Source organism: Haemorhous mexicanus, chromosome 3, assembly GCF_027477595.1.
Source record: "Haemorhous mexicanus isolate bHaeMex1 chromosome 3, bHaeMex1.pri, whole genome shotgun sequence".
In the NCBI taxonomy this organism is placed as follows: Eukaryota; Metazoa; Chordata; class Aves; order Passeriformes; family Fringillidae; genus Haemorhous; species Haemorhous mexicanus.
Window position 1 is genome coordinate 1,160,473 of NC_082343.1, and position 24,409 is coordinate 1,184,881.

The 24,409-nt window shown below is 45.3% G+C and overlaps 1 long non-coding RNA gene across 1 annotated transcript; it reads left to right on the plus strand.

Annotated features, from left to right (window-relative positions):
• The first annotated feature begins 44 nt into the window (after positions 1-44).
• LOC132324415 (uncharacterized) lies at positions 45-23,669 on the plus strand. Its single transcript, XR_009485615.1, has 4 exons — positions 45-971; positions 9,080-9,278; positions 13,728-13,869; positions 23,569-23,669. It is a non-coding gene; the product is annotated as an uncharacterized LOC132324415 (long non-coding RNA).
• The last annotated feature ends 740 nt before the right edge of the window (positions 23,670-24,409 follow it).

Sequence of the window (24,409 nt, forward strand, 5' to 3'; positions counted from 1 at the left end):
GGCTGCGGGCAGCGCATGGCAAGTGGGCGGCGGGGCCGCGGGCGCGGAGCTCCGCCCGCACGGCCCCGGGCGCGGAGGCTCCGCGGCGCTGGCCGGCACCCGCAGGTACCGCACGCTGCCCCCGGAGGATGCCCGCGCCGGCGCGCCTCTGTTCGCTACGCGTATCGGAAAGGGGCGAGGAGGAAATTCCCCTTCCACCGTGTGCTCCCGGCAGGCCTGCTGCTCTCCGCGCTGCCAAAGGGAGAAAGGCGATGTTGCGGAGGCCGCTGGAGGGTTCCCAGAGTCTCGCAGTTTCCGTCTCAGAATTACAGTTGGACTTCTTGAGGTTTATTTGGAGTGAGCCTTGAAGGAGCTCAGCGCACAGGCAGCGCGGGATTCCCTCTTCCCACATCCCCGGCCAGCCCTTTCCAGCTGATGACTGTCTACATGGGCTGCCCTTGTGCCCTCCCTGTGCTCCCCTCCTTCTGTCACTGTGTGCCCGCTCTCAGCTTTCCCCGTCTCCTCATGATTTCAGAGAAATGTTTTCCCCCGCGCCAAGGAAAAAAAACAAACGTGAAACGCCCACAAAACCAAACAAATTGCTGATCTCGACAGGCGAAGCAGGTTCCCCATTCCTGTTCACCTGCAGCCCGACTTTGGACTTTGTTAGTGAGCTGTGGGACCGCTCCGAGGGGACACCGGCACCGAGAGCCGCTGTCGGGAGAGGCAGCAAGCTACAGATGAGAAGTTATCCAGGGTGAGCTGAGGAAACAGTGCAGGAAAATCTGAACCAATTCTGCAGTCACAGAAAGGGCGTTGCATTGCCATGAACTACTCGGGCCAGTAACACGGTAGCCAAGATCTCAGGCTCTAATGTCCTATAACATACACTGCGCAAATCCAAGCTTGGAATGAGAGCCCTCACCCTGACACCAGTGCTAGCATGTGATTGAAAAAAATATTCTGCCTTCAAGAGTGCTTCTATCAAAGAAGTAAGCAAAGGGGGACTGAGAGCAGCAGCAAGGATGACAGGCGATTGCAGGGCCAGCCTGTCAGCAGAGCAGAGCTGCGCTCTGAGGGGCTCCTGTGGCCCGGGCAAGGGCTGCCTTGAGCAGATGTTTGTGTTTGCTGAAGTAGCCTCAGTTAGAAATTCCTTATGGGCACGGGGGCAGAGGCAGGGCTTTAGAAATCCACAAAGGGCAGCAGGGCTGCAGCCAGGGCTGGGGTGGGCGTAGCACGCCGAAGGAGGTGCAGGAAGGAAATAACAAAGGAACCTGGATGAGAAGCACGTGAGCTGGACGAAGGCCAGTATTGCTGGCAGGGCTAAAGGGATCTAGTTAACAGGATATGGGAGCAGCAATTATAGTCATTAAAGATGGAGGGTATCGGCTTGAACGTCAGATGGACGGGGGTTAGTGAAGAGGGTTTTTTGTTTGTGGTTCCAAAGCGTTTGTTTCTAAATTAATGGGAGATAGATGCATTTATGTGTACACAAATGAAGTGTTCCATGTCCTTTTCTTTCCTTCTTTTCCTTTGATTTGTTTTTTTTTTTCTTTTTACCATTGGGCTGTATGTAAATTAAGTAAGTTATTATATAAGTAGTAACAAAAAAGTATTTTAATTCCAATGAGACATAATCAGTTGCTCGCTAGAAAACAGTGTTGGATTCTCCTTAGGAATCCCTGCGTGGTTTCTCTTCAGATCTCTAGAGCTGGCAGAGTTTGTAAGTACTGACATTGTTATTCTGGTCCATAACTCTATCTGGCTTTTCCCATGGTTTCTTATCTCCTTTTCCCCAAAAATGGCTTCTACGTGACTATAGATCACAGCTGCCTGCCTGTGCAAGGAGATTTTATTCCAGGGTAAAACTAGGCCTATTATCTTCATGGCTGTTCTTAAAACAACTTTAGCAAAATGTAGGGACCTGAAGCCTTTGGGTAACTGCATGAAATGCAGGCAAGCAGTGACATCTCAGAATCAGTGGAAGTATTGCTTCTTTAGAAAAGGCTCCTCTTTGTCCTTTCCCAAACACTTCTTTCCCTTCCGCTGTCACTCCCTGACCTGGCTTGTTCACTGAAAGAAGGGCAGTCAGCAAAGGAACCCATGTCAGGACCCCAGGCCTGTGAGGAAACAGAGGTACTGACAATGTCAAGGGTTCTTCACAATAAAAGGTGTTTAAAGTCACAGAAAGTGAGGCCATATGAAGGGTCTGAAACTCCCCACACAGTTGCAAATGGCTGGGCCAGGTCCCCATATCAAGATAAATTCCCACTTCTGTGAATTTTGTTGTGGTACAGCTCTATTTACACACTTGGACTTGTAAACACAACAGCTGATGACAACAATTTCATCATTGTTTCTGCCCTGATTCCCTCCTGACTTCAGCAGTCAGTGTGACTTGTCTTGTTAGGCATAAGTAAGGAGTGAATCCAAGAACCTCTGAACTTCCAGCTAGTTCTTAGGCTGACTTGCTGTAGACAACACAGAACTGTCCTGTTTAATTTTCTTCCAACAGGACAACATTGGGTATTAGAGCTTTAGGAGCAGTAAATATAAATATATGCAAATGCTAAAGATTTCACCCTCATGACTTAGCAAAAAGATTTAGGGAAGGGTGAACTGTGCCAACAGTTTGTATCAGGTGAAACCAATATGTCCCAGGAAACAGCAGAACAGTCCTAACCTCTGTAGCAATCAGCTGAAACCTTGTGCATTTTAAATGGCTGCCTCATAAAGGTAGAGTGCCACCTCACCTGATTATAGTTAGCAAAAAACTAAAGCTGCCTTCACAGCAACCCACTCAAGCTGCAGCATATTCAGAGTGAAAAATAATTTTCCAAAGACATTGATATTTTGGTAAAGTGTTATTTCCAGTGTTATTCCTTCTCTGATACAAGGCTGCAGGATGTTTTATAATCACAGCCCTACAAGGTCTTAGAATATCCACCCAAAGGAATTTATTCTCACTGGTTTATTTTTGGGCTGTGTAAAGCAAAATTTTCCTTGGCCTTCAGCATGTGCAGGCAATCGGCATAGAAACATGGTGGGTACTGGAGTCTGACCCTGCAAAATTCAGTGAGAGTGTTTCCGTGCCATTAGCTCACAGCCAGTCTCTGACAGATCCATGCCCATCTAACCTGTGTGTCTTCTCACTGATTTATGCCACCTCTTGGTCAGGCCATTGATTATTTTCTTTCTCAACATGGATGTTCTAGCCGAATCCGTTGGCACGGAATGCGGGGGAAGTTTCATGTGCACAATTAATTGCCATTAGATGTGTGGTTTATTAACCTGGGCTCAGGGCTGCACGCAGCAGCTCCGGTGCATGTAGCTGCATGGATTTACATCCCCACTCTCCCGAGGGAGAGCCCGGCTGCTGCCCCTGCTGCCACAGGGCTCTGCTGGATGTGCTATCACCGGCCGCTAATGGTGCTGCGGCTGCTATTGATGGGGAAAACACTGCCTCCGCAGAGTCGATAGCAAAGCAGCCACTTAGGCACTCATTTTCCAGCTCTGAGCATCTGCAAGGCAAAAAAGGGTGATCAAATGGTCACTCGAGGGCCAAACTGCGGGCTGAAGTAGACAGACAATTAATTTCAGGTCTACTTCCAAAAACAGAGCTGAGGTGAATAATTTTGATTGAAAGTACTTTTGATTTTTTTCATAACTGTTTTTGTGAACATTGCTGGGCCATTTTGTTGCAGCTTGAGGCAGACAGCAAGCTTGGAATATTTTAGTCTGGTAGTTAAAATTTTGGCAAAATACTGGAAGTCTTGGCAGTTTTAACTGTAGATGTCTCTACCGGCTCTCCCTTCAAAAATGCTCATCTACACAAATATTTTGGTTAAGCAGGACACAGCAAAATTAAAGATACTTTAACCTTGAAATCGTCCTTTTTTGTAGGTTTTTTGCCCAAGTTTATTAACTTTCCACACCTGTAAATACCATCCTGTTCCAGACCTTCATGGTCCCAATCATTTGTATCAGCTGTGATCCCTTTGTTTTGTGCACCCATATCCCATCAAATGCTTTGATTTAGAAAAAGCTGAGGTTACTTTACTCAAAGCTGAAGCAACATTTCCTCCAGTATCAGATCTTTGATTTATTATAAAATAAAATTATCTGTGATCATTTTTCAAAGAGACTGTTAGCTTCCTTCTGGTCTTTTCAGGGAGCTACACATACAAAGATTGATACAATAGGAATGAGTGGGAACAAAGGGAATGTTTTTCCTCTGCCCACAATATAATATTAATGACAGACATTGCAATTATTATTTTTGAGGTCTTTCTTATTAAAAGGAGTGTATATTACTAATCAAGAGTGCCGTAGTGGATCTATTCAGGATGCTAATTAGGCTCTTCATTGTGCTGGGATATATTTATCTTCAGGCTTATGCTCCAGGTCCTCTGAATGCAGCACTACAGAAACACAGGGCTTGAGGAGAGTTCCTCCAGAAGCTGCATAATGCAGCAGGGAGGGAAACAGAGCTTTCAGGGTAATGCTGCTAATAAGATTGTGTTTTTCCCTTTGGATGTTAGGGGAAGAAAAGGGTTGAGTTTCTTAGCCTGACTTAATGACAAGAAATTTAATTTAGCATTGAACAATACTTTTTGTATCTTTTAAGGTACCAGTAAGGTATCTCCACCTTCCAATGAAATGGCATCAGTATCAAAAATAGAACAGTACTGTTCAGCCTTCCAGACAAGGAGCTAGTCAGGGTTTATGTGTGCAAGACAAGGGGCTCTGTCCTTCATCAGCATCCCTGTCCCCATCCACCATGACCTGAACAAGATTTGTTGCTGCATGCCAGGTTCAGCAGCCCAAGGAGGGAGCCCTGGGGCTCCTTTCTCACTTCTGGGAGCTCATTCCTCATTCCTGTCTGTAGAAGGACAAAGCCCACTGCCCCAGTGCAGTGAGAGAGTGCATTTCACCTCCAGTCTCACCTGGGTATTTACATGGCCATAAGGCAGCCTGCCTGCTGAGCTCTCAAACCTGCTTCTGCTCCCCCTCCTCAGCTGAGTGTCTGCAGGGCTGCAGGTCAAGTTGACTTGTGCCTAAGTGTTCCAAAAGGGTTGGCATTGCCTGCAAGGAAATCGTGAGAGTATTGGCACAACCAGGCTGAAACAACAGCACTCAGTGTTGTAAAGGATGCACAGAAAGACAAGCAGGTTATGTAAAAAATGCTCTTTGAAAATTGTAAAGGAAAACTTATTAATAAACTGCAACAAATCTGTGCTCACTCAGAAGTACTCTGCTTTAAATATTAATGCAAAATGCAAGAACTTTTCGGTTCAGGATTTTTCTGTCTCAAGAAAGACTTTAAAGAAGTCACAGAAGACAAAAGCAGTCCAACCCATGAACCTTCCTGTGTGACTTTTAGTTCTGTAGTTGACAGTCCTTTGTTTTCAGTCCCATCAGATGCTTTTCAAAACCTATTTTCCTAGTATCAAACCACTTGTGATTTGTTTATAATAATGGAGCTAAAAAAATTCAGTGAATTTCAGCTCCAAAGTTGCTCTCTAACATCAGCAGCAAGTTTTTGCATTAGCCCTCCAATGTAAACAGTGAAGTCTAGGGACTCTTTAGCTTGTGGGGTTGGTGTTTTTATTGTGGATTGTCTTCAGCTTGTGGGGTTGGTGTTTTTATTGTCTTCAGCTTGTGGGACTGGTGTTTTTATCATGGACTGTAGGACTCTTCAGCTTGTGGGGTTGGTGTTTTTATTGTGGATTGTCTTCAGCTTGTGGGGTTGGTGTTTTTATTGTGGATTGTAGGACTCTTCAGCTTGTGGGGTTGGTGTTGTTATCATGGATTGTCTTCAGCTTGTGGGGTTGGTGTTGTTATCATGGATTGTCTTCAGCTTGTGGGGTTGGTGTTTTTATTGTGGATTGTATGACACAGTGCTTGCAGTGGAGGGTCCCTTCCAGATGTCTGTATACATTTCCTGTATCTACTTCTCTGTACTTTCCACTAGATCTTCTAGGAGAAGTAGCCTAACCAATAGCATTACTCTGTCTGTTTCCCCTCCTATAGGCATATTCCTCTTCCAGGGCTCAGGTTGTTTTCTCTTAAAAGTTCTCTGAGCTGCTGGGTGATGTGGTTGGATTACTAAGGGGCAGAAAGCATTTAGATGTCACCTGAGTCTGTATTTGTACAATGCAAGTTCAAGTGCTTATGGGGTATCCAGAGGCTTTCCATACTGCTTTGACATCAGAGGTGGCCCTTGAAAATGGCAGTGTGTGTAGTCAGACCATGACCCTGGGTAGAACAGGGAATAAACAAAAGAAATCACGTCAGCACACTGTCTGAATGGCCGTGGTATTTCAATTCTTCTGCCACTTGCCATGTTTCTGCTCTGGTACCATTGCCAAAAGTCAGGTGGGCTGGCCTGTCTTGGCTCCCCACCCAGGGGAGGGGACAAGCCCCCTGGGAGCCAGCCAGCCGTGTTTTGTGTGGCAGGAGTCCCTGCAGTGCACTTCAGCTGACAGCAAGCAGGGCAAGGCTGTCTGCTGGTGGCAGCAGAGGGGGGAAGGCCAGGACAGGGCACCTGTGTGCCAGAGGGGCCCAAGGATATGAATGCCGCCCACTGCTGAGCCATCTGCAGGTTATTGCATGGCTTGATGGACAGTCAGTTATTAGAAAGGAGTCACACCAAGTCCACTGCGTGGGCTTAAGCACATCTCCTCCTGCTATGCTGTTATTTATCTCTTCCCTGTACTTCCAGCATTTGTTTTTAATTCATATACTGACAGTGACACATGGCAGGAGTCCACAAATGCATGAGATAGCAGCTGGTTGAGCCCCAAAGGAACTATCTTTTGGCAATAAATCCGAGGAGCAGACAGCAAACCACACTTTGATAGGTACAGAGCAGGTTGGTCTCTTGAATGCTTATGTACCTGCTTGCTGCAGGGCATGCACTTACTCAGGCAGCACCAATGCAACATCAGTGCCCTGCCAAAGCAGTCCCTGGGCACCAGTGAGATGAAGATCACACAAGGTCCACCAGGTTAGCACAGGGGAACTGCAGTTACCCTCCTCCTCCCTCCTTTGGCCATGAGTTGTTGCCACATCCATAATTAAACTGCAGCTGAATAATTCAGAGTCTATTCAGAGTCTATTCAGATTGTCTATTGTCTGGTGCTGAGCAGGGGATGACTGTCTGCAGCAACACACAATACACAGCAATGCTGTAAAACCACATCCTTGCTAACTCCAAGGGTAACTTCTACTACAGAGCCACCTTTGGAGCTTGCTTTGTTTGTTTGGTTTGGGGTTTTTGTGCTTCCTCCCTTCTCTAGGCTAATACTGCCCACAACTGTGGATCTTGAGGCATCAGTGACCAATCTACCCTTGCCATAAAGAGGGAGCAGACTCCAGTACCAGGCTGGGAAAGAGCTTCCTTCCTACATCACCTGGCCAACAAGCTGCATCACAAAAACAAGGTGGTGTCCTTACTAGCAGCCTTGTTCAGGCATGCAGCAGGGAGGTGCTGGATTTTCCTCAGGCTGTGTGACAGGGCTCTAAAGAGCTGACAGTGAATGGACTTGAAGGAGCTGGAAAGGGGCTTTGGGATGGCAGCCAGGAGGAGCTGGCATACAAAGGGAGGTTCCCACTTGTCTGAGCTGCTGGGAGAGGCACAATCCTCACCAGTCTTCACCCCCACCATTGGCCCACTGGGGTGTGTTTCCCCTGCACTTGGAGCACAAGACCTGACCCTGCTTGTCTGCTTGACCCCGGGCTGCAGGGTGGGATACACTCATTAAAATTCATCATCGCCAGCCTCAGAACATATTCAAAACAGATAGTAAATATATTGTTTCTGTCTTTCTTTTTCTGTCATCCTGCACTCCCCCTCACTTTCCTTCCTGGATCTGTTGCTGCTGCTGCCTCTCACAAGCATTTCCCTACGTTCTGCTCTCCCAGGAGGGCAGGGGCTCTCCCTGTGGAGCAGTGGGTCTGCCCCAGCACACAGGGATTTGCAGCAGCACCACCAGGCACTCACTGCCTGGGAGGAGCAGAGACAGTCCCCAAGTCACCTGGGCTCAGCAGAGGCTGGGGCAGAGCACAGGGCATGCCAAGCAAGCAGCTCTCAGCAAGTGAAGTCAAGTAAATTATTGATGCAATTTCACCAGTTCCACCAGCTCTGCTGAGGATGGCTTTGGCCCAAGGAAACAGCAGGAGAGCAGCACATGGAAAAGTCAGACCCTGGGGACCAGAGAGCTGAGCTCCACAAGCCACAGTGATGAGGCTGTGCACACACAAGAACTGCCATGCAGCTCCACAACTGCTCATCTTCTGTTCTCCAGCTCTGTAGTATCACTGCTCAGACTAAAACCTTAATGAGTGCTTGCCAAGTTCTTGTAATCACACCAAATTTCATAATTTAAACATGTTTTGAAGCTCCAGAGAAAAAATGTACATCAGTGGGAACCAGCCATCTGGAAAGCTTTGGATCTTTTTTTGCTCATTTGTTTGTTTGCAATTCAGCTATTCCAGTACTGTAAGGGTAATTTAGTTATTTATTTAATTTCAAAGTTTTTAGGTTACAGCATGAGTTTTAACTAACTCGAGCAGGGATAATTCACCACTATGAAAAGTAAATGATTCCTGAATGATGAATGAGGTTTGTGGTTATGCCAAGGTATTGTCCATACTGTTAAAAGCCATTACTTCCTGATGCTCTTTGCATAACAATTTCTTGTAATGCCATTTTTCTCTTGCCTCCGAGTTGTAGGAGAGGGGTAGGGTCATAAACTTAGGGTACAAAAGAGACAGAAGGAGCCTCACCAGCCATGACCTATTGAAAGGTCAAATCATCAAAAGAAAAAGAGATAGTGATACAAAATGCCTTCAGAAAACATCTTTTGCAATATGCCATGATCCTGGCCCAGGTGCACTGTACCTGAAATTATGTGTTACAATATGGGCCAGCTCTGCTTCCATACACAGTCAAAACTGCTTGAACTAAGTGATAAGATTATCTCTTCCATATTCACATTTTTTTAAATTATTTATCCTTGCTGAAATGAGTTTATGTACCATATTATTCCTTTCATTTTCTGGACAGTTTTTTTTTTGTTGTTATTATTTGTTTCAGTGGTCCTTTTGAGGCCCCTAAACAAGAAAACAGACTCAGGAGAATTGAACATGAAGTAAAGTGAAGGAAGAGAGAGACTAACAAGTGAGCTATGACAGCAAAGATTACTTTTGGGGGAAAGAAATCAGCACAGGCAGAGGAATGAATGGACACAGAGGAAGAAATAATGACAGGAGAGAAAGGGAAGACACAGTAAAAGGTAAGAGATGGCAAAATTTGTGATACTGAAGAAAAAGGTACACAATAGTCTGCTGGGATTGTAGGGGAAAAAAAAAAACACATTAGGCTGCAGAGAAAACTGAAAAGGAAATCAAAAGAATACACAATTTTATTCCAAAACCAATTGAGAGGCCAATAAAGTGTCAAATATAGAACAAAATCGAATAATCCTTTAAATGACAAGATACATGACCTTGGAGGAGAGGCAGCAGTTTTCAGGTTTTTTTCCCAGCCAGATCTCAGGCAAAAACTGGAGGTGTTGAGTAAATTTTTAATTGAGAGCATAAATGATTTACATGTTCACAGCAATGCATCCCTCCTTCCTCTGCCACCAAGTGAAATTCTTTCACAGCAAGCACCAAACCTTGATTTCCAATGCCATTGTCATAAATAAAGGCTACTCCTCTAGGCTTTCTCTCTTTTCTGACAGTGCATTGCTTTGTGCCCACTGTCCAAGTGAGAAATTTCTCTTTGAAGGTGTGTTTTAGAGGAACGTGGCAATCCAATCAAAATAGCTGTTCATAGCCTTAGGAAGCAAAAAACAACTGTTAGCATTTGGATGTTTTTACAATTAATGTTTGTATGATCTTACATCTTAATGTGAATGTGTTTGAATGCTTTTGGGTGCTGCATAATAAAGAGCTGGTTACTAAACTTAGCAGCACTTCATGTAGATTAGACATTATAATTGATGCTTACAGATCAGGACCCAGAGAAATGAATTTTATGTTGCTCCAGTTTCACTGGTTTAAATCAAAGAGTTACAAAAGGTCTTTATACCATGTGGGAAGGAAAAAAGTGCATGCATTCATGGGTGATGGCAAGCAATTGTATGTATTTGTTCTCTGGAAGTGCATGGATGTCTTGTAATTCCTGCCCAGGGTGAGCTCTCCCAGTCAATTCCCTGTGCTGCAGTCTTGCTGCACCAGACTTCAGCCTCCTCCTCCTCCTCCAGCATCCCTGGTCTCTATTTTCCCTGTTTCCTGGCCCTTTGCCTCAGTCCTTGCATAGTGACAGTATTACAGCCCTGAAAGATGCCCCTGTCCCAAAAAGCCAGGAGAGTACTGCTCCCACTGGGGTTTTCTTCAGTCCTGTAAGCACCCTTTTCCAGCCTGAGGCCTTGGACATGCCGTGGGGTTTGAGCTCCCAGCTCAGGAGCAGGCTGCCTTGCCTTGCCTCCTTTGGCTGGCCTCCCCAGAATCCTCATGTGCTGGCACATATTCCTCTGCCCCCTTCCTTCCCCATCCCTGCTCCTCTTCATCCTCCATTCAGCTCTTCCAAAAATCCCAGTTTCTGGGTCCCAGTCTGCTCTAACACCTCCAGTTAGTCCAGGTTTTAGTGATTTTCCAGTCAAAGACCTGGGTTCATGCACAAAGCTTGGAAGAGGAGGCTTTGCCTAGAGCCAAAATACTCTCTTTCTCCAGAGGCTGTTCATGTGCCAAAAGCCTTTATTGATCAACCTGTATAGATCTGCTGGCACTCCGTTGTGCCTTCAGCAGAAGAAAGACTGCCAGAGGCATGAAGTGGGGATAATTCATATTAGTCAGGCTTGGAGCTGTGTATTGGGATAGATAACCCAAATCATCCCAATGTGATCTGCGTGGGAGACAATTTCCTGTGCAGATGCCAGACCTGAGGTCAAGCAGTGAGATTTGCACCTTCTGAGCCAGGAATGGAATTCAGCTGCAGCTGATCCGTGCCAGCCTGAGGCAGGTGGAGCAGCTGCAGGGTTGTATCCAGGTACAGAGCTCTTTTCCCAGGTACAGAGCCCTTTTCCCAGGTACAGACTGCAGCCTTGGCCAGCTCCCTCCCAAGCAGGTGCCACAAGGCTCCCAATCTGGCATTGAAAGGCAAAGTGATACCAGCACGTTTTGGAGTAAAGGAATGACTTGGATGTGTGACTCCAGGAGACAGCTCTGAGTTGTGCTGGATTCATAAGACATTAAGCAGAGAAACCTCATCCTTTGCATATCCCACAAAGGAATATCACAGATGTTTTGGATGCCAGTAAGGAAGAAGGAACCCCCTGAATCTAGAATTTACCTCCACCACAAATAATCCTGAATAAACACCATTAATGAGCACTGACAATGCTAGTATGAAATTCTGTCCTAGCAGTTCCTCATTAAGCTGGCCTGTTCCAAACACTCTAATCTAAAATTCTGTGTATCAGGGAAGTCATAAAAAGCAGGAGCTCTAATCAGCAATGTTTGATGAAAGAAAGGAATAGATAAGATTTTTCGTATGCCTAGTTAAATAATGGCAGAAAAGGGAGGTGAAGACAACCACAGGCAGGGGAGAACCTGTAATCAGGCCTCATTAATACTATAGTTAATTGATTTTCTGCTCAGATTCCAAGGAGGAACAGGAATCTTTCTTTAAGGTGGCTAATAGATTAACAAACATTGGAGAGGCAGAGAGGAAGGGACACACTTGTATTTAAGCAATGTGAAATTTTCCAGTTTTGAAGACTCTGTTTGCTTCAGAAGTTAGCATGAAACTCAGTGCTACAATATTCACAGCCTTAAAAGGTTTTTATTCCCAAACTTTGCATGCTTAACAAAAAAAAAAAAAAAAATTCCCTTTTTGTGAGACTTTCCCTCTTCTTTTATCATATCTGGGGAGCCATCAAGTGAAGAATCCAGCATTGCTCTACTCTGCTAATCACTTGGCCTACATTTGATTCTCTTTTCAAGTGGTGATTCAGGTGCTGTGACTAGTGAGACACGGAGAGAGAAACAAAAACAATTTTCCCAGAATGAAAAAGGCCTGTTTTAATTCAGTTCAGGTAAACTATGCAGACTTTTTAAGTGCTTGGTGCTGACTGAGATTAAACAGGAGCAACACAGTGCCAGGAGTGTTGTCCAAGAATATTATCAAAGTAGTGGTCTGCCTAAGCACATAAATATGTTTATATGGGGTGTTGCTCTGTGAAATCCCATGGGCTGCAGAGCAGGGCTGTCCCATGGCATCTCCCCCAGGCCCTGCTATGTCCATTGTGTCAGTGCTGAATTCATCCCAGCAGTCCAAATCCAAGAGCAATGCTGCCTTACAAATCTGTTTACCTCAAAGTGCACTTTTTATCCCCCTCTAAAACCTTTTCCTATTTATACCCTGCTTCAACAGCTGTGCTTTATTCCCCATTCAACATCCATTTTCCCTTAAGAGGGATAATTAATTTAGAACTCCAGGCAATCAGACATAGGTGAGAAACCAGCTTTCCTGGTGTTGCCTTTCTTTTCTTAGCCATTAAATGCTGCAATTGTGCCTCACGTTTACGTGGGAACAAGGGAATACACCCAAAATCAAAACCAGAAAATAATTCCTTTTAATGCTATGCTGACATCATGAAACATAGAAGTGCAGAAGTCATCTTCCTCTACTACAGTATTAATTCATCCTGGGGTCCCAGGTACTAGAAAATCAAGAACTGACAAAATGAGGCTTTGATGTGTCATTTGCACTTAAGCAACCCAATGCTTGCCCAAGTAAATAGTTTCAAGAAGTGTTTTCAGGACCCTGGGTGCAGTAACACTTCAGAGATTTCTTTTTCCCACCAGACAAGAGCAGCCTGTTTGCATTTCTTGGGCATTTCTGTAGGTGCTCCCTGCTTTTAGTGCTGAAGGCTGCCAGCTGTGGGGTGCTTCAGGTACAGGGTGAACCTCAGCCCTTCCTCACCCAAAGGGGTGGATGCAAAAGGTCACATTGACACTGCTAAAAGGAAAAATGAGTCCCCAGGCTATGTGAGCTGTCAGCTTAGGTGTTTTGTCTGAACTGGTCTCAGGGTGTTGTTGACCCTTAGAAAGAAACTCATCCTCGAAAAGGAAGAGGGGAACTGGGAAATAGTTGATGTCACCCTTCTCTCAGTCAGGTTTTAATCCTATCATCTGAGACATCATCTCCCTCACTGCCTTGGGTGACCTGGGTGCTCTCACCTGGGTGTCCTGCTCCCTCAGGGAAGGAATACAAAGCAGGAATCAGGTCATAGGTGTCCTGAGAACATATAAATGGGCACATAGTGGTGATCCCAGTTATTTAGTGAGACCTGTGCTCATGTTTCATCACCCTAGACTGAGGTCAAATCCTCTTTTGATTTTAGCATATAAAAAGCCTTTTCTTGATGCTGTAATTAAGTATATTATTTATTCCATACCCTTCATGCAATGAGTGACTTCTGCTAGCCTGCTTTTTGCATGATTTCCCTTTAGAGCTAAAGCAGTTGGGATAGTGAAAAATACATTCCTTGTCACCTCCCACCCCCCAATACTGGCAGGGTGTGTAAAGCACAAAAGCGAAAACATCCACACACGCAGTGTTATTTCACAGAGAGTCTACCTGGACTCCTGTTTTAATAAAATCCAGGTGATTCCATGTGATCCTACCTTTGCAACACAGCATGTGCTCACGCTGGGTGCATTGTGTTTTGCAGACACTACGGGAGAAGCCTGACGGAGAGGGGCTCGCGGATGAGAGCGACAGAAAACTCCATTTGCAGTCAATAACAGCATCCCTCACAGAGGACCTCTCCACTCAGTGACCTCTGAAGTTGCAAGGACACATGGCCTAGACAGGTAAGGGAATTACCTTACTCCTTATTTTACCGTGGTTTGTGCTGTGAAGCATGCTCGTACAAGGAAAGAGCAGTTTGCAAAACTGTGTTTCAAAAGAGCTGGGTTTGTCAGCCATGACAACAGCTAGGGGAAGATTTAAATAAAATAATAGGTGTTTTTTGCCTTTAATGTCTATAATTAGTTAATGCAGCGTAAAAACCAGCACATCATTGCTCTTCCTCTCTCCACTGTAGAAAAAATCAGCAAAGAGAAAACGTGCAAACCCAGTATTTTCTAGCTTGTCTTTTAAGAGCCTAGCTCCTGTTTAGTATGCATTTAGTAACAATGCATTCAAATGAATAATTTAGACCTCTCATGACAACTTTTCAAGAGCAGTTTTATCAATGTCAGACAGCTTCCCGTTTTTGACCATAGAAACACAAGACAGAAACCACCACTGCCATTATTAGTTTTGGCTCATCTTCCTGCTGTTTGGATAGGAAAACCCCATTTAATTTTTTTTTTTTCCTGGGAGTGAATTGGCATCGTTACTTTTAGAACTTCCTGATTGTAAATGCTGAATCAAATGTATTACCATAAAATAAAAAAAAAAACCCTGCCTTGTACCAGAAGCTGCAAAGCCAGACACTCCTGGGAAATGTTAGAATTTACACTGTCTTAATTTTGCAGGTTATTACTTCTGTGTTCTAAGGCACAGACAGTCACCTTACAGGTACTGACAGGTTGCTTACCACAGACCCAGTGATGCCACATTGCAGAGGCTGGAAGAGGGAACCATCCCCACTCAGCAGAGCAGTTCCCTTTGTTGACAATACTTTTGGTGGCAGTTGTGTGAGGAAGGATTATTTTAAGGACTTTTATGTTCAGCTGCACACAATTGCTCCACATTCTGGTGCTCACAGACAGCCTCACAGGGGTTAGTTTTAAGTAAAGGACTGTGTCTGTCCCTTTCTGTTATGGTCCATGGATCTGGCAGGTGTAAGGAGTTCAGCACGCCCTGCATGAACCATCTCAGCTGAAGGCAAAACAAGCTCCAGCCTTGTACGAATTTTTCCCATCCCTCTGGGTTTTTTTCAGGTTGTCACTTACTATTTCACTTTGTTAGGGAAGGATATGTTGAGTAAAAAGAACTTTGAAATCAAGAGGTCAGCTAAAAATATCACAAAACATTTAGTATTCCCTTCCACATGCTCATGGAGATTTTTTCCAGCTTTTTCTTTAGACCTTATTGATTCCTGTTATGAACATAATCTTATGTAGGTGCACACCCTGCATAAGGTGCCAAGCTGCACAGTGTTCTGTTGGATTCAGTAATAGACTTAAATTTAGCAATTTTCTGATTGGAAATAATGCCATTATTCATGTGCCCTTGTACCAACTCCCAAGCTGCTGCCTGGCTCTCTTGACAATATGACGTTCCTGATGCACATCATCTCAGAGGTCAGTGCAGAAGGAAAGGTGTTATGCAACACTCAAGAACAAATCCTCCAAGGAGGAGGTCTCAGATAGGCACAAAAATCCAATCTTGGCACAATATCTGCTGGGTCCTTGCACACTTTAAATATATTCAGTGCTGCCTTGCTGGGTGTTACTTACAGCTGAGACATCAGCACTGGCTCAGTACACACAGGGTAGTCATTGGACAGCTGGCCACAGGAATGGTGAAAAGCAGTGACTGATGGGCTAAACTGGGGGGAAAAGGAGCTAATTCTTATTCTTTGAGGTTGTATGGAGGTTTTTCTTATAGTTTATGTTACTTGCAAAGGCACCTAAAGACAGCAATCTAAATCCACAAGCAACCGAGCAGCAGCAGTCAGTTGTATTCAGAATTTTGCTTCCCCATCAGATCTAAATTTAAGATTTTGGGTCCATTTGCTCATTGGCTTGATTGCTATATCTGAAAATGATATAAAGTCTTCAGAATGTTGTGAAAAAGCAATGGCTGGATAGATCTTCATCAGCCCAGCAGCCAAGGTGTGAGCACAGAGTAAGCTGTGAGACATCCCCAGAGCAGCCTGGGAGCAGGACCTGCCCTGAGCATCCTGCTGCTGCAGCCAGCCTTGCTGCTGCCCCCAGTGCCACAGCCCAGGCACAGTCAGGGCTGAGCCTGCCCAGGTGCACAGGGAGGAGCTGTGCAGCTGCAAACAGCTGGCACAGGGAGCCCCAGCTCAGGAGCACTGATGGGGACGTGAGCCCCTCCAGGCCCTGCCGCTCTAAAGGAGCCCCTTCCTTCAGAGGCTTGCGTGCAGCCGAGCACGAAAGCTGGGAGGACCTGGAGATTAAAATATTTGATTTGCCTGAGCAGAAAGCACTTACTGACACAAACCAGGGCCTGTGATGAGATCTTGTTTACCAGGCAAGTGTGGGGCTGGAAATCAATGCACCAAAATTACTGCGACCAGAAATTAGACTCACTTAGTGAACGAAATTCATTAAAACAAGCTATGCCTCACATCACACCTTTTGCATGACTGATTTAACACTTTATTTCCTTTACTTTCTCCCAGAATGACCTTTCTAGAGCAAAACATTTGTAGAAAGTCACTTGTAAAAATTATGAAGTAGAAAATAATCAGAAATGTCAGTCTTTTGTAATGAGGCACTTGCTAATAAAGCCTTTAATTAAAATGTTGTTGAAAAACTTAAAAGACAATTTTAAAAACCACAGATGTGTGCAGTAAATCACTTGTGCAACATCTTTAGCAATTTCTTTTTAAGAACCTTTGATGGGTTCTCTTTATATTAAAACTTTCCCCTTAAACATCAGTTGCCCCACAATTGCACTGGCCATAGTCTCATTAAATAGGTTTAAAAGATTTTCTTACCAGGAGTTACTCTGCAAAAGTGATTTGAAGGAAGAAGCTTTGTGAATCAGAGGTGCAGCAGACACAATGGCAGGAGTGTGTGAAATTGTAGAACAAGGGGAGAGACAGGAGCTGGTGACTGGATTACTAATAGAGCTGGGAGAGAGCCACGAGGTATCAGCATCTAATAAACTCCCTGGATCTCTCATGCTAACGTGCCTTTCTTCAGATACAGGACAGAAAGCCCCAAGGCCCTGCCCACAGAAATTGGTGTTTTGCTGCTGACTAACAGGACCTGTGGCTAATTTAGGCAAGCAGATTAAAATAAGCCTGATAAAATCAAGGAAAGGAAAGATTTGTGTCCCTTGTATACTGATATCTTTGGGATGGCAAAGGAGAGCTGGATCAGTACCACGTTTGTGGTACAAGCATCTGGTGTGTGTGCTGTATGCACATTTTTATCAAGCACATTTTGGGGGCCAACACTTCTTTCCTCTCTTTTTCTCTCCACTTCTCCATCCAAACAGAAACACCCTCCAGCTATGCTCATTCCAGCAGGAACAGTAGTGGAGAAAAAGAGCTTGTTTCCATTGTATTGCTGGCACTCTGCAGAAACTGAGAACTGCCTTTTCTCTCCTAAATGCTCACCCACAAGCTCAGCTTCCCCCTGAGCAGGCTGTGCGTGGTGCACAAACCTGCAGAGCCCCTGGGCACAGCCATATAATAAAGGTGCTCGTTGCCAGCAGTGTAAAATTCAGGGTAGCACCTACTGGCCCACACAGAGCTGAAGTGGCAGCAAGGAGAGGGTCTCATTAGCACTCTGCTGTGCTGCCCCGTAGCCCCAGGAGCTGAGAGCAGTTATTTGTACTTTTAGAAGGTAGGTATAAACCACAGAAACTATGACAGTTGTGCTAGGATTGAGAGACAAAGGTGTTTTGGTTCACTCTGTGGTGCTGGGTGCCCCAGGATTTGGGATATCAGGCTGGATAAGGGATGTGCAGGACACACACACCAGGGAGAGAACAAGGCATTCACTTGACTCCAGGAGCCAGAGATGCTGGAGGATCCTGTGGTCTGGCCATGGCTCTGGGCAGCATCCAACAGTGACAGGCAAGTCCTCTGAGTTGCCTCAAAGGAAAGATTTTGTTTGGAAGAAACCCTCCTCTGACATGGAAATCATGCTTTTACTATTATTAAATATTAATTTTAAAAAGTCAGTAGGAACAGGGCTTTTCATTTCTGAAGGCACAGAGGTCCAGAGCTATAGGGCTACAGTAGCTGACTTTCACTACAACTGGTTTCAGACTGGGATTTTAAGAGCCCCATTCTTTGTGCAGATCTTTTTTCCAGGAACTGGAAGAAGAATGGAAACTAAGCTGCATTTGCAGCTTGACTAGAAGTTGTTCATCTGCATGTCCCACAGGTTTGGTAGACAGGATGCTGCCTTACATTTGTATTCACCTTTCTGATTTAAACAATAGCCTCTCTTCCCTAGGAAACCAGCAGTATTTAACTAGTGCTGAATTACAAGGGACATTGAAGAATCTGGTTTTGAGAGGGAAAAAATGTGAAAAAATTGCATTGATTAAAGTTACCAGCTTAAAATGATTTGTTCAAAGTTCACCCACTGCACTGAAAGCCCCCTAAAACCAACCTACAGCAGAAAGTGTATGCATATAATTTGCATAGCTGCCACTCAGAGGCAGACAGGGTAGGACATAAGAGGTTACAGCAATTCAAGCTCTAACCCCAAGCCTCAACTCCTTCCACAGTCTCAGCACAGCTGGAGGTTTTTTGCTAAATTTGTCACCCCTGTAGCAGGGAACAGCCCAGAAGGATGGAAAGAGCGTAATTAGACTTCAGGCTCAGTATCTCAGGGGTGGGAGCAGAGCAGCTCCCCACCCCTTTGGAACCAAAGGCTGATCTCAAGAAATATCATAAACCCAGCCAAAAAAAAGAGATGTCACTAAGTGCTTGCATTTGTATTTAGGATAGTTAAAAAGACAGAACTGTATTCAGTTGTACTTGTGAAAGAGCCAGCTAAGAGTTTGATTTGAAACTGAAATGCTGTGTTCTGGTTTGGTTTATGAATGTCCATAAGTGCTGCACTTTTAGGTGATTTAAATAAAAAAACCAAAACATTTTCATTGAAATGATGCTTCAGGGGTAGTGAGGTTATAGCACGTTTTCTGAAGGGTGGATTACCATTGGGTAGGATGCCAAATGCCAATGAGAGCCAAATCCTGCTGCACTCTTGATTATCAAAACATATCTTCATGTTTTGGAAAAGAAAAAAAGCAGTCCATCTTGAAAATTTTTCCTAGTCATCCTTTAGTTTCTCAAAAAACCCACTCATTTTGGGTGATATTTCTGAAGTGAATATTGACAAGAAATGCTTGTCTGGTGTGAGGATCCCCAGTTTCTCGTGAAATCAATATTGTGTATTAGTTGTCCTCTCCATCTCTGAAAAAAATCAAGCCATAAATCTTTCTGACATCTCTATTCATTCTCCTGATTACACCATATAATGCTGAGGAACAAAGCAAGCTTTTTTTTTTTGCTAAATTGCATGTCTGGAGAGGCTTGTGAGGGGGACTGTGTAGCTGTGGAGATAAAGCCTCTAACTCCACATTAATATCTAGCTCAAAAAGAAAAGAAATTGGAACAGCCATGAAATATGGAGAACAAGATACACCTTGCATTAGTATTTCTGAGCTAAAGGAATGGGCTATCAAGATTTAGGTGGCATAATATTCTGAATTCTATTTTAAAAGCATCATTATCATCAGAGAACACTTAATATAAATCCTTCCTACGGATTCCCTGCAGGAATAAGGTGGCCTAGCTAACAAAGCCTTGATTTATTCAATGAAACATACTCCATTTTCCTAAGAAATGTAGACAAGGCACCTGCTTCTACCATCTCCATGGCTCAGCTGCCACTGCACAAATATTCCTTTATATCCAAGGAGTACCTGGGCACTAGCACATGTCCTGATGTACAAAGGGCTCCATTCACACGCCTCGCAGGAAAGAGCAAACAAGGACACCACAACAGCTAAGCACACGGGAACTTGTTCAGCTCCAGCAGACACAGCCTTTCCCACCCCCTGCCAGGATTCTCACACAGCAATGCCTTAGCAGGCACGTGAAGGAAGCCAAAACAAGAGCAGGATTTGCTGCCTTAGCTCTTCCCTTTGCAGCCTTGCAGGAGGAAAGCTGACAACCAGGGTCCTTGCAACCCACAGCCTGTAAAGGCAGTGTCAGTGCACCTTTACCTGTGCCCCTTCTGCTTCTCATTTATCAGCCCTGCCTCACGAAAACGCTGTGCCATAAAGCCATGTTCATCTCTCTGTCCTTCTTGCTGTCTCTAACGAGTGCCCCTTTGAGCCACTGAATGCCCCCAGACTGGGGCACAGCACACGGCTGGGACCCTCCAGCAGCTCTGGCTCCTGTCTGTGTCGTGGGCTCCCTCTGGCAGTGCCCATCAGGGGCACTCTTTGGCATGATTTAAAACAGCAGCTCTAGAGACTGAGTAGGTCTTACCAGCATCCCGATGGGTGCTGGCAAATTCCAGCCCTAAATTAGGCACATAAGGCCCCCTCTGAGGTCAGGGAGACTGCTCAGCTGAGCAGGGCTTACGCACAAGAACTGCACCACCAGCTCCTGCTAATTGCAGTGAGAGCAGACTTGGCCCCAAGGAAGGGAGGTACCAAAAACATCCAAGAGGATTCTCTCTGTGTCCTTGTGTGAATTGACCTGTGGAGTACATGCCAAAGGTGGATGTGTACTAGGAATGAGAGATACAGAAGCCTGAATGGCATCTAGGCAGTATCCCTATCATGCAGTACTCTGATTATCTTCCCAGACCCACCCCAGGGCTGTGTGCCAGCCCTGCTCCAAACCAGTGTCTTACATGAGCACAATTGTTCCAAAGGAGCCTTTCCAGTGGCCGTGCACCAAAACCCACTTGGTGAAAGAAGCTGTTGAAAGAAGCTGTGATGCTGCTCCTGGTCCAGCAGTCAGGAACCCAGCAGGGAGAGAAATGCACTCAGGCAGTGTAACTCAGAATTACACTGCTGCAAGACACCTGCTCTGTGGGGTATGCTCTGGTCAGATCATAAAGAGCATGCATTGAAGGGTAACCTCCAGACACCCAGCACTGAATCTGTAAATGCACACCTTGCCACCACAATCAGGCTGAACACGTAGAGGGGTTTGGTACTCTCAGTACAGGTTGGAACAGCGGATCACTTCCATTCCCACAGCTTCCACAACCTGGCTATAAGAAGATAAATTGCAGCTTAGGGAACCGGCCAGTTACAGTCCGTGTTTAGAAGAGGAGGAGATGGCAAATATCTGGGTGTAATGTTTAATGCTTTATGAAACCCTCCCCAGTTTTTCTCTAAACAATTCTGAATAAAATAGAAGCCTGTCTTAATGCAGCCAGCTCCTCTATGATAAGGATTTAAAGATGCTTAAACCTAGTTTGTAAGCAGCTTCGTTTCTGATTAGGATTAAAAAGTATTCTGAGTGTTAATCCTGCATTCTTCAGTAAGCTTAAAAGAAAGGAAAATATATAGTGAAAAATTCTTCACTAACCAATCAACCAACCAACATTAGTGTCAGGATGGCTACAAAATTGCTTTCTACATGTCTGCAATAATTCAGTTATCATTTGTGCTTGCGACAGAACACAAAGTGTTGGTTACTTTGGGACAATACTCTCCAGCTCTCTTTGGAAACCATTTATGCTATTAAATCATTGATTCCCAGCTCTGTGCTCAGCTGACAGTCCCATACATCAGCTCTCCAGGAGAGAAGATCTATATAAGGTCTTTGAGTGGCTCTTCCCCAGCACAGGACGCTCATGTCTCGTCTGCGGCCAGGCCATCGCTGCAATACAGCACCACCCTCTTTGGTTTCATCGAGCCTCAAGGAAGGCTGGTAATTTCCATTACCCCCTCAACACCCAGACCTACTTTCCTTTAAAAACTCTGATCTTTGCATCCCTTTCCACCCCCTCGAACACGGCAGTTTCTATAATCATCCCCTTATATAAGAGACCCAGAACCGGGAGCGGTTATTTATCCATGTTTGCGTGGCCTGCCTTTCTCCCCAGAGAGCACCAAAATAACCTAACAGGTCCCCATTTGGTGCACGTGGGCTGGCATACCCTTGTAATCGGTGGTGCCCGCTGTCACCCTGAGGGGAGTGGTGCTGGGGACAGAGAAAAGGGTTCCTGCTGAAGGTGTCATGTAGGGTCCTTGCTCTGGTGCTGCTTTTCCAAATGTTCAACTCCACTCGTGTGCTGTGCAGCAGGTGATGGGGTACCCAGCTCTGCCAGGCCCTGGCTTAGCACAGAGGGAGCACACAGGGAGCATCCACAGTGCCAGAGCCCCTGCAGCAGGCAAACCTGCACCCACCCAGAGTCAGCCTTCTGGCTTGGCCCCCGCGCAGCTTTTGTTGTTGGCCTGTTTATTTTCAGGTGGCCCTGTTGCAGCATTGTGACTCAGCTGGTTTCTAACTGACCTGGCAGGTTTTTACTGCTCTTCTGTCCTGCTTGCTGGCAGAACAACAAAGTCTGGGGGATTTATGTGCCCCGACACCCACGCAGGAGCTGGGAGAGAAGCCTCCTCCCAAGGAGAGGAAGTTTTTGCAGACAGATGCCTCTGTTTGAAGTGTCCGTGTGTATTTAGGCCCTGATCCATGAGAGCATGGGAGCACTCAGCCTTAGGCACATCCATACTGCTGTCACCAGGCCATGTAAAGTAAGGTGGGCATTTAAGTCTTTGCTGAGCTTAAAGCTTCAGGTTTTTGTCCTGGCAGCTCTTGTAGCCTGCAGTGCTCGAGGCTGATGATTAACAGAGCAGCTAAAGAAGAAAGTTTGCAGCATACACATATTTCTGCAGTGAAGAAGCACAGGATAACGTGTTTAATCCATTCTGGAGAAGGACTTTTACAAGCAAACATGCATCTACCCTTTTTATTAGGCATTTCAGCCACAAGATTTATGACCTTAGTGCAGTCTTGCCCTGTGCGGAGCACCTGTAGGCAGGAGCTGCTGCAGGAGCAGTCAGTGGTGCATGGCCTATAAATGCCTGTTACACACCATACAGTGTGCTTGGGTTAGCAGCAGCTTCATAGGCACAGACACATCCCACATTTAGTCACTGTTTCAACCCACCCCTTGTCTTGCCAGTTTGGTTCCTGCCCAGCTCTCCACTGACTTGGTTACTTTGAGGGAAGCAGATGGGCAAAGTGGCATTCCAGAAGGCTGGGGGAGTTTCTGATGGGCCCAGACAAGTTTGACAACAAAAGCCTAGTCCTGATGAAATACTTTTCTTCTTTAAACAAAAAAAAAGTTTGGTTTTATTGGGAAAAAAAATCTCAACTTATTATCAGCATGTGGTTTTTAGTGCAAACCAGCACCCCAGCTTGAGCTTTGTGTTGCTGGTACCCTCCATCAGCTTTGTTCCTTGGCCAGACCATTTCTTCCGTGAGCTGCTTTTGTCTGGTGCCCTCAAAAGCTGATTGTCCCTGCCACTTTCCAGACCACCTTCCTTCCGTTTCTCCCTCATTTCTGCAGAAGTGAACTCCAGACTGTACAATCCAAATTAAAAGACTTAATTTTTATAACTTGTCAGCCAGACAAAATTAGTTTTGCTGATAAGGGAAATCCGCTTGTTTGCTGGAAAGGAGCTGTGCCAGCTTGGGGATCGTTCTGAGCCAGGACTGGAAATAGCAGCACTCAGCCTCAGAGTTCATCAGTGAGCCACTTCTTCAGTAAAATCACCCAAACAATTTCCTGATGCTTCCCCATCACGCCTCTCTGAAATTCTTCTCCCCCCTGAGCTGTTGATTTGGAAAAGTAAGTCCCTTTTCTTCTCTTCAGGAACTGCATTGCCTTACTGACAGGCTTGGAGATGGACATTATGGTTGATTGTCTTACTCACTCATCTTCCACAGTGAAGGCATACAGCAATGATCAGTAAGTACAGGTTTTTACATTTGAAATCTAAAGCTACCTGGTGTCATCACCATCTCATGTGTTATAATGATGCTCAGTTTTCACCTGACCTTTAGAAATCAGCAGATTCAATTACTTGTAGCATTTGCTGAAGATCCTCCAGGGATCTCACCATAAATTATACTGTATTCTACAAATAGATATGACAACACTAATCAGCAAATGAAATGACAGTGATCATTCCTGCAGAGATACTTCAACATCTGATTGAGCTGCTACGTGGGATCTATGCAGCCTTCATCTTCAGCAGAGCCACTGCTCTGACGCATAGGAAATGCTGACCTTGCAAGCAGGCACCTGTAGGGCACTGAAGATGTCTGATAGAAGAAGGGAGCAAAAGCCTGATGCCTCCAAGCAAATGGACATGGGTGGATGGACTCCAGTCCCTTCAGTAATGTTTTGCTCTGAGTTTGCACCCATGTGACTGTACACAATTATTGCCAGACAGAGCAGGTCTGGACACTTCCTAGCACTCTTTTCCCCAGGCATGGGAGAACCATCATTACTCCAGCACCAAGATGCCACCTCCCTCCAGGCAGTGATTGCCAGGTAGTCCTGAGGCAATTCCTCCTTGAGATATATTCCACAGCCTACCCAACAGCCATTTTGCAGTGGATAAGGACTAGATCTAGTCCCACCTCTACCCTCAGTGCCCTGTTCAGCTGCAGTAGAGTAACACTTGCCAAAACCCCACATCATCAGCTGG